This window comes from Carcharodon carcharias, chromosome 9, assembly GCF_017639515.1.
Source record: "Carcharodon carcharias isolate sCarCar2 chromosome 9, sCarCar2.pri, whole genome shotgun sequence".
NCBI lineage: Eukaryota > Metazoa > Chordata > Chondrichthyes > Lamniformes > Lamnidae > Carcharodon > Carcharodon carcharias.
The window spans coordinates 171,154,105-171,162,533 of record NC_054475.1 but is presented as its reverse complement, the minus strand read 5'-3'; positions in this window follow the sequence as shown (position 1 = coordinate 171,162,533).

The window sequence follows — 8,429 nt, the reverse complement described above, 5'->3', positions numbered from 1 at the left end:
ATTCACCAGGATGTTGCCTGGGATGAAACATTTAAGTTATGAAGAGAGGTTGGATAGACTTGGGCTATTTTTGTTGGAGCAGAGAAGACTGAGGGGTGACCTGATCGAGGTGTACAAGATTATGAGGGGCATGGACAGGGTGGATAGGGAGCAGCTGTTCCCCTTAGTTGAAGGGTCAGTCACAAGGGGGCATAAGTTCAAGGTGAGGGGCAGGAGGTTTAGGGGGGATGTGAGGAAAAACTTTTTTACTCAGAGGGTGGTGAGGGTCTGGAATGCGCTGCATGGGAGGGTGGAGGAGGTGGGTTACCTCACATCCTTTAAAAAGTACCTGGATGAGCACTTGGCACATCATAACATTCAAGGCTATGGGCCAAGTGCTGGTAAATGGGATTAGGTAGGTAGGTCAGGTGTTTCTCACGTGTCGGTGCAGACTCGATGGGCCGAAGGGCCTCTTCTGCACTGTGTGATCCTGTGAGCACTGATTCATCAGATCAGAGAGGCCGGTACGTGATAATCAGAACTTTACTTCAGAATTGTGAAGACTGTGGAAAAATACCTTCAGACCTAAGCACAGCTCCTCTCTGACAGTGAGTGTGGGTAAATGTGGCCTAGTGGCAGTGGATTCTGATGGAGATCTGCCATTGATACATCATCTACACACACTGGTAGCAACCTGCCTGTCTCTCCCACCAGACTCTGGCATGTTAGTTCCTCCTCTGCTTTGTTAGATTTTCATGCTCCCTCTCTATTACTTCATAAAATCTTACAGCACTGAAGGAGACCATTTGGCTCATTGTACCTGTACTGCCTTGTTGAAAGGACCTATCCATTTAATTCCACTCCCTCTGCTCTTTCCCTCAGAGCCCTGCATGTTTCTCATTTTCAAGTGTTTATCCAATTCCCTTTTGAAAGTTAAGATTGAATCTGATTCCACTGTCCTATCAGACAGCGCATTCCAGATCACAACAACTGACTGTGTAAACAAGACATTTTCCTCATCTCCCCACTCTGGTTCTTTTGCCTAACTAAGTTGATTTAACTATCAACTAAACTACTTTAACTATTAGCCAACATGGTTTAACAACTTACCCATTCCCAGGGCCTTGTGGTTGTCTTTAATTTACTGAGTTTCTCCCATCCTGCCTCTCACGCTCCTGTTCTCCTCCTGATCTTGTTTAGTTCCTCTCTCCTCATTCCCTTGCACAGCTACTTCCTATGAGCTGCTCACCTGGACTATTCTCTGGTTTCTCAAGAATGATTCTGCTGCAAGAGGGTTTCATCGACTGTGAACTACTTTGGGATGTCATGAGATGGTGAAAGGTTTGGTATAAATGCAAGTCTTTCTTCCTGCTTTCTCTCTGTCCATGGCCGGCACACTGACTTCACTGTGTTTAGCTGAGTGTTTCCTGCATTTGCTGTGGAGCTGCACAGAACGTTATCCTCTGCCTCATCATCTTGTGCTGCCCCACACTGAAAATGACCCTGCTGTAGGGCAGCTGGTAACTGTGAGATCCAGATGGAAACCTGCTGCGGCTACACTTGAACATACAGCTGATATTTATGTTCCCTCTCACTGAAGTGTTGAGGGCTTCACACAGCTCAGAGTTTAGAATGTTTTGATTGATCAGTGATTATCTCTATATCAGGAAATCAGAATTATATATGGAATCGATTGAAAAGCTACAATCTGATTGGCCAATGCTGATGATGCAATTGACCCTGTCCCATAAATGAGAGTATAAACTGGACCTTGGTTTTGCTGTGATATTTTCCAGCGAGTTGAGGGAGTTGGGGACATGGGCCTTGGAGACAATAACTAACGGACATCAATGGCTGCCAATAATAACAGAAATATACTTACACTATTCGCATAATATAATTCCATTTCTGTAGCACTTTTAATTAATAACATGCCAAGGTTCACAGCAGCAACTATCAAACAAAATCTGACATTGCACCACTTAAAGAAATATTGGGACCAAATGCTTTCCTTTTGTAATTCTTCCTTGCAATGCAGGCATCACTGGCTGGGCCAGCGTTTATTGTCCATCCCTAATTGCCCCTTGAGAAGGTGGTGGTGAGCTGCCTTCTTGAACCGCTGCAGTCCATGTGGTGTTAGGGAGGGAGTTCCAGGATTTTGACCCAGTGACAGTGAAGGAACGATGATATATTTCCAAGTCAGGATGGTGTGTGACTTGGAGAGGAACCTCCAGGTGGTGTTCCCATCTATCTGCTGCCCTTGTATTTCTAGATGGTAGCGGTCATGGGTTTGGAAGGTGATGTCTAAGGAACCTTGACGAGTTGCTGCAGTGCAGTGGTCAAAGAGATAGGTTTAAGGAGGAGAAGTGTAAGGAGGAGAGGAAGGTAGAGAAGCTGCGAGGTTTAGAAAGGGAACATTAGAGCTCATGCCCACATGTCTGTCCTTGGCCTGCTGCATTGTTCCAGGAGGAACAACACCTCATCTTCCGACTAGGCACGTTACAGCCTTCCTGACTTAACATTGAGTTCAACAACTTCAGACCATGAATTTTCTCCTCCATTCTCAGCCCCTTTTTAAACCCTTTTTAAATACATTTTTTTGATCTATAATTTTTTTCTTTGTTTATTATTCCTTCCCGATTCCCCCCACAGCACCATCTGTCACTTGTTTCCATGTTGTGCTTTCACAGAGTGCTGACTCTTGTTCTGCTATTAACAATCCTGCTATCTTACCTTTAACACTATCATTAACCACTCTCTTTATCTTGTGTCCATGTCATCTTTATCAAATTTCTCCTGAGCTCCCACTTATCCTCCACCATTTATTTTGCTCCACCTGCTCCATCTCTTCCTACACAGTATAAAATCCATCACAAAGCTACGTCTCTTTAGCTCTGAAGGAGAGTCATACGGACTTGAAATGTTAACTGTTCTTTTTCCACAGAGGCTGTCAGACCTGCTGAGTTTTTCTGGCATTTCTTGATTTTATTTCAGCTTTCCAGCATCTGCAATATTTTGCTTTTATATTATTGCTTAGGGCCTGGGCAGCTAAAGCCAAGGCTGCCAATGGTAGCATGATTAACATTGGGGATGCTCAAGAGGTCAGGATTGGACATGCGCAGAGATCTCAGGGAGTTGTCGAACTGGAGGAGATTACAGAGATAGGGAGGGGCAGGGCTGTGGATGGATTTGAACCCAAAATGAAAGGTTTAAAATTTTAAAATTGAGGTGCTACTTTCGTATGTCACTGTTTATGTGTTAGTTTGGATCAGTTAACAGGACTTTCCTCAGTGAATTAGAAGGCTGTGGATTCCAGTCCCATGATCAATTTTGAGGCATGATCTAGACTAATGTTGAGGGAGTGCTGCATTGTCAGACAAGCTTCCCTGTATATGAACCATCGAGCCAAGGTAACATCTGTCCATTGAGAGCAATATGGAAGATCCCAATGGTAATCTTTGAAGAAGGACCTTGAAATTCTCCTCATGTCACTCCCTCTGTCAACACCATTACAGATTAATAGCTCATTTGCAGTTTTGGAGATCTTGTGCATTCAGTGACAGAGCAGCGATGACCACTTCCAAAGCATTTCACTTTGGGACACCCGCAAAGATGTGAAAGGTGCAATTGAAATGCAAGTTCCTTCTTTATTGTAAAAGAGGCATAAGCCCCTTTAAAAATAAGATGGTATCCACATTAATATAACAGACCAGACAAAGTTCAGTGTTTTTAATCTTATATTGGTCACCTATCTTCATTTATTAAGTATCATGTTCCTCTCCTGGTTCTAGTTCATAGTTTAAGGGCTCCCCACATCCTGTGGTGATAGCCTTGCTTTGTTTGCGCCCTGCAGAGTTCTGTGGTAAGCCCACATTTGGGTATATTATGGCAGGACATTCACAGAAAAGGGGATTTAAAATCTTTGCAATGTCAACGCTCTATGTTTATGATGAAACGCCATCACCTTAGTAAAAGGAAACTTTGTTTGTGGAATATACGTACAGAATGAAATGTTGCGAAACACAGATTGCGACCAGATGTAGTTCCATCAAGGTGTAAAAATGAATTAACAACAGCATACATTTATGTAACACTTTTAAAGTACAGAAACCTCACAAGTCACCTCAGAGGAGGGTAATCAGCAGAAATTTGACATTGAGCCAAAGAAAAATGTATTAATACAAGTGATGAAAAAGGTTGTCACAATTAGGATATAAATAGCATCTTAAAGGAGGACAGAAAAGTGGAGAGGTTTTGAGAGGGAATTCCAGATCTTAGGCCCCAGGTAGCTGAAGGCCCAGCAACCAATGGCGGAGCAGTAAAAATTGGGGATGCTCAAGAGGAATTAGAGGAATATACAGAGATATAGGGACTGGATAAGGTTACAGAGGGTAGGGAGGGGTGAAGTCCTGGAAGGATTAGAACACAAGGAAAAAAGAAAATTAAAGTTCAAGCATTGCTGAACTAGGAATGATATAGATGGTACAGGTCCTAGCTGTATCATCACTTTATTCCTCTTTATACAACTGCAAGACATCAACTGGTTCATAAAATCATGAGGAACTCAGTGTTGTTAATACCAATCCAAAACCAGTTGGTGAAATGTGAAGCTAGACGTTAATACTTTTCTTGATGATAGATTTATTCAAAAAATGCAGCAAATTATATATCTACTTCTTACATAATACCCACAGGATCCCAACAGTTTCTCTTTATGCTCTTTTTCAGCAAATCAAACAGACAAATTAATTAACAAGTTAACAAATAAAATTAAAGTGATATCCCCTTAAAGGGGAATGGAAACAATGGAGAAATTTTTTCCAAAGGAACTTTATTAAATCAAATTAAAATTTTGTTTTGGGGAGTGAGGATGCTCTCCAGCCCCTGCAAGGCCCACAGCCACAAAAGGTCTCTCTTTCCAAATGCTCTAAGTACTTAAATAGTCAATGCCCTTTGCCTGTGTATCTTAACAACACAATTAAACATGTCATCAACAAGTGTGACAGGCATGAAAGAAACATTGGGACATTGGACATTGGACATTGGGGGCAGTCTTGCTAATGTGTCACTTGGCAAAGCAGGCCACACTCACTCTTAACCTAGAGTTTATGGGTTCAAATCTCACTCCAGGTATTTGTGCATGTTAATCTGGACTGATACTTCAGTGTTGAACAGATGGAGCACTTCACTCCCAAAGGTAATATCTTTTGATTCAGATGTACACCAAGGTCTGTCCTCCTGGACAAAACAGAAACATGATCCACATCCGTGAGTGTTTACAGCAGAAGTTAGTAATTGCCCAACAATTTACCGAGCCACTTCAGAAATTATCCTTGCTCTATTCCTCTCTGAATCACCAATAGTCTTCCTTAGCTGCTGAGGGCACTGGTCCAACTTTCTCCTCACAACATTTATCGCCTCAGCTGTGACACTAGTTGAAGGTGAACAGGGCAAGTTGACTCACAAGAACACAAGAATTTAGGAGCAGCAGTAGGCCATTCAACCCCTCGAGCCCCTGCTCCACCATTCAATAATGGTCATGGTCTCAACTCCACTCCCCCATAACCCTTGACTCCCTTGTTGGTCAAAAAATCTAACTCAACCTTAAATATATTCAATGACCCAGCCTCCACTGCTCTCTGGGGAAGAGAATTCTAAAGACTAACGGACCTCTGCGAGAAGAAATTCCTCATCTCCGTCTAAAATGGGAGATCCCATATTTTAAACTATGCTCCCCTGGTTCTAGGAAAGAGAAGGAAATGAGAGGGGCTGGTAGATAAATGAGAGGGAAAAGATAGGGACTGATAGAGAAAAGAGAGGGAAAAGAGAGGGACTGATAGAGAAACGAGAGGGACTGATGGAGAAACAAGAGGGAAGAGCCAGGGACTGACAGAGAAACGAGAGGGAAAAGAGAGGGATTGATAGAGAAATGAGAGGAAAACGAGAGGGACTGATAGAGAAAAGAGAGGGTAAAGTGAGGGACTGATAGAGAAACGAGAAGGAAAAGAGAGGGATTGATAGAGAAAAGAGAGGAATTGATAGAGAAATGAGAGGGAAAAGAGAGGGACTGATAGAGAAATGAGAGGGAAAAGAGAGGGACTGATAGAGAAACAAGAGGGAAAAGAGAGGGACTGATGGAGAAAAGAGAGGGAAATGAGAGGGAGAGCTAGAGAAAAGAGAGGGAAAAGAGAGGGGCTGATAGAGAAATGAGAGGGAAAAGAGAGGGACTGATGGAGAAAAGAGAGGGAAAAGAGAGGGACTGATGGAGAAAAGAGAGGGAAAAGAGAGGGACTGATAGAGAAAAGAGAGGGACTGATGGAGAAATGAGAGGGAAAAGAGAGGGACTGATAGAGAAAAGAGAGGGAAAAGAGAGGGACTGATAGAGAAAAGAGAGGGACTGATGGAGAAATGAGAGGGAAAAGAGAGGGACTGATAGAGAAAAGAGAGGGAAAAGAGAGGGACTGATAGAGAAAAGAGAGGGACTAATGGAGAAATGAGAGGGAAAAGAGAGGGGCTGATAGAGAAAAGAGAGGGACTGATGGAGAAATGAGAGGGAAAAGAGAGGGGCTGATAGAGAAATGAGAGAGAAAAGAGAGGGACTGATAGAGAAACGAGAGGGAAAAGAGAGGGACTGATAGAGAAACGAGAGGGAAAAGAGAGGGGCTGATGGAGAAAAGAGAGGGAAAAGAGAGGGACTGATAGAGAAAAGAGAGGGACTGATGGAGAAATGAGCGAGAAAAGAGAGGGGCTGATAGAGAAATGAGAGAGAAAAGAGAGGGACTGATAGAGAAACGAGAGGGAAAGAGAGGGACTGATAGAGAAACGAGAGGGAAAAGAGAGGGACTGATGGAGAAAAGAGAGGGAAAAGAGAGGGGCTGATAGAGAAACGAGAGGGAAAAGAGAGGGACTGATGGAAAAATGAGTTCCTTTGGTGGACAACCCAGAGTGGTACAATCTTAACACTAGAGGTGAATCATTCAGGAAGTGTATTACCAGACAAATTGTAGCAGAAAGTTTGCATGATCTCCCCAGAAAGCTTTGGATGCTGAGAGTTAAATGGTATTTTGAAAATGAAGAGGGGTAGATTTTTCTTGGGTATATAGAGAATTGGAGCAAAGGTGATTAAGTGAGGTACTGATCACCAGGTTTGATGGGCTGAATTCCTGCCTCCTGCTCCTATTTTCTTGGCCAACATTCCAACATGAAGAACCTGTACTTGGGTGTACAGAGCATACTTTCAAAGTTTGTAGATGTCATGAAACTCCGAAATGTAGTGAACAGTGGAGAGGACAGTAGCAGGTTTCAGAAGGACATAGACAGACCTGGTGAAATGGGCAGACACTTGGGCAGGTTAAATATAACAGAGAGAAGAAGATGGTGGTACACTCTGGTAGGAAGAATAAGCAGAGGCAAAATAAACTAAATGGTAGAATTTGAAAGTGGGTGCAGGAACTGAGCGACATGGGGGTGTACCTCCAAAGGTGACAGGATAGGTTAAGAAGGCTTTTAAAGAATGTAGGGTCCTTGACTTTGTTAATGGTGGTTTAGAGTCAAAAAACAAAGGGATTATGCTATCCCTTTGTGAAACACTGAATAGATCCCAGCTAGAGGATTGTGTTCAATTTAGCTCGATTCATTAAGAAGGATGTCAAGGTCTTGGGAAGGATCCAGAGGAGATTTACTAGAATGTAGCATGGATGAGGGACTTCATTTAATGTGGAGAGACTGGAGAACCTGGGATTGTTCTCCTTAGAGCAGAAAAGGTTAAGGGGGGATTTAATAGAGGTGTTCAAAATCATTACAGTTTTGATAAAGTAAATAAGTAGAAACTACTCCCAATGGTAGAAGTTTCTCTTCACATCACCATTGCTTCTTTTGCCAATTACCTTAAATCTGTGCCTTTGATTCTCAACCCTTTCATGGGTGGAAACAGTTGCTCTCTATCTTCCCTGTCCAGAACCCTCATGATTTTGAGTACCTCTATCAAATCTCCTCTCAATCTTCGCCTCTCTGAGAAGAATGATGCCAACCTCTCCAATCTCTCTTCATAACTGAAGTTCCTCATCGCTGGAACCATTCTCATGAATCTTTCCTGCACTCTTTCCAATGCTTTCACATCCTTCCTAAAGTGCAGCAGTCCAGGAGTCCAGCTAAGGTTGAAGCAGTATTTTATACCATAATACAAATCTCACTCACAAATATAAGTTAAAAATCAGCATCATACTAAGCCAGAGATACTGTGAAACCTGTGGTGGTGAATTTGCATTAAAGTTTAAATGCATTTGGCATTGAACCTGTTGAAAGTAAATCTCTAAACCATTGTTCTTTTAGAAATAGCCTGTACAATAAAACTGAGCACATTCAGAACATTAACTAATGAGACGTTAACACAAGGGTCAAATTGTCCTGAATGTCGTGATCCTGAGCAAAACTTACTTTAGTAGATAATG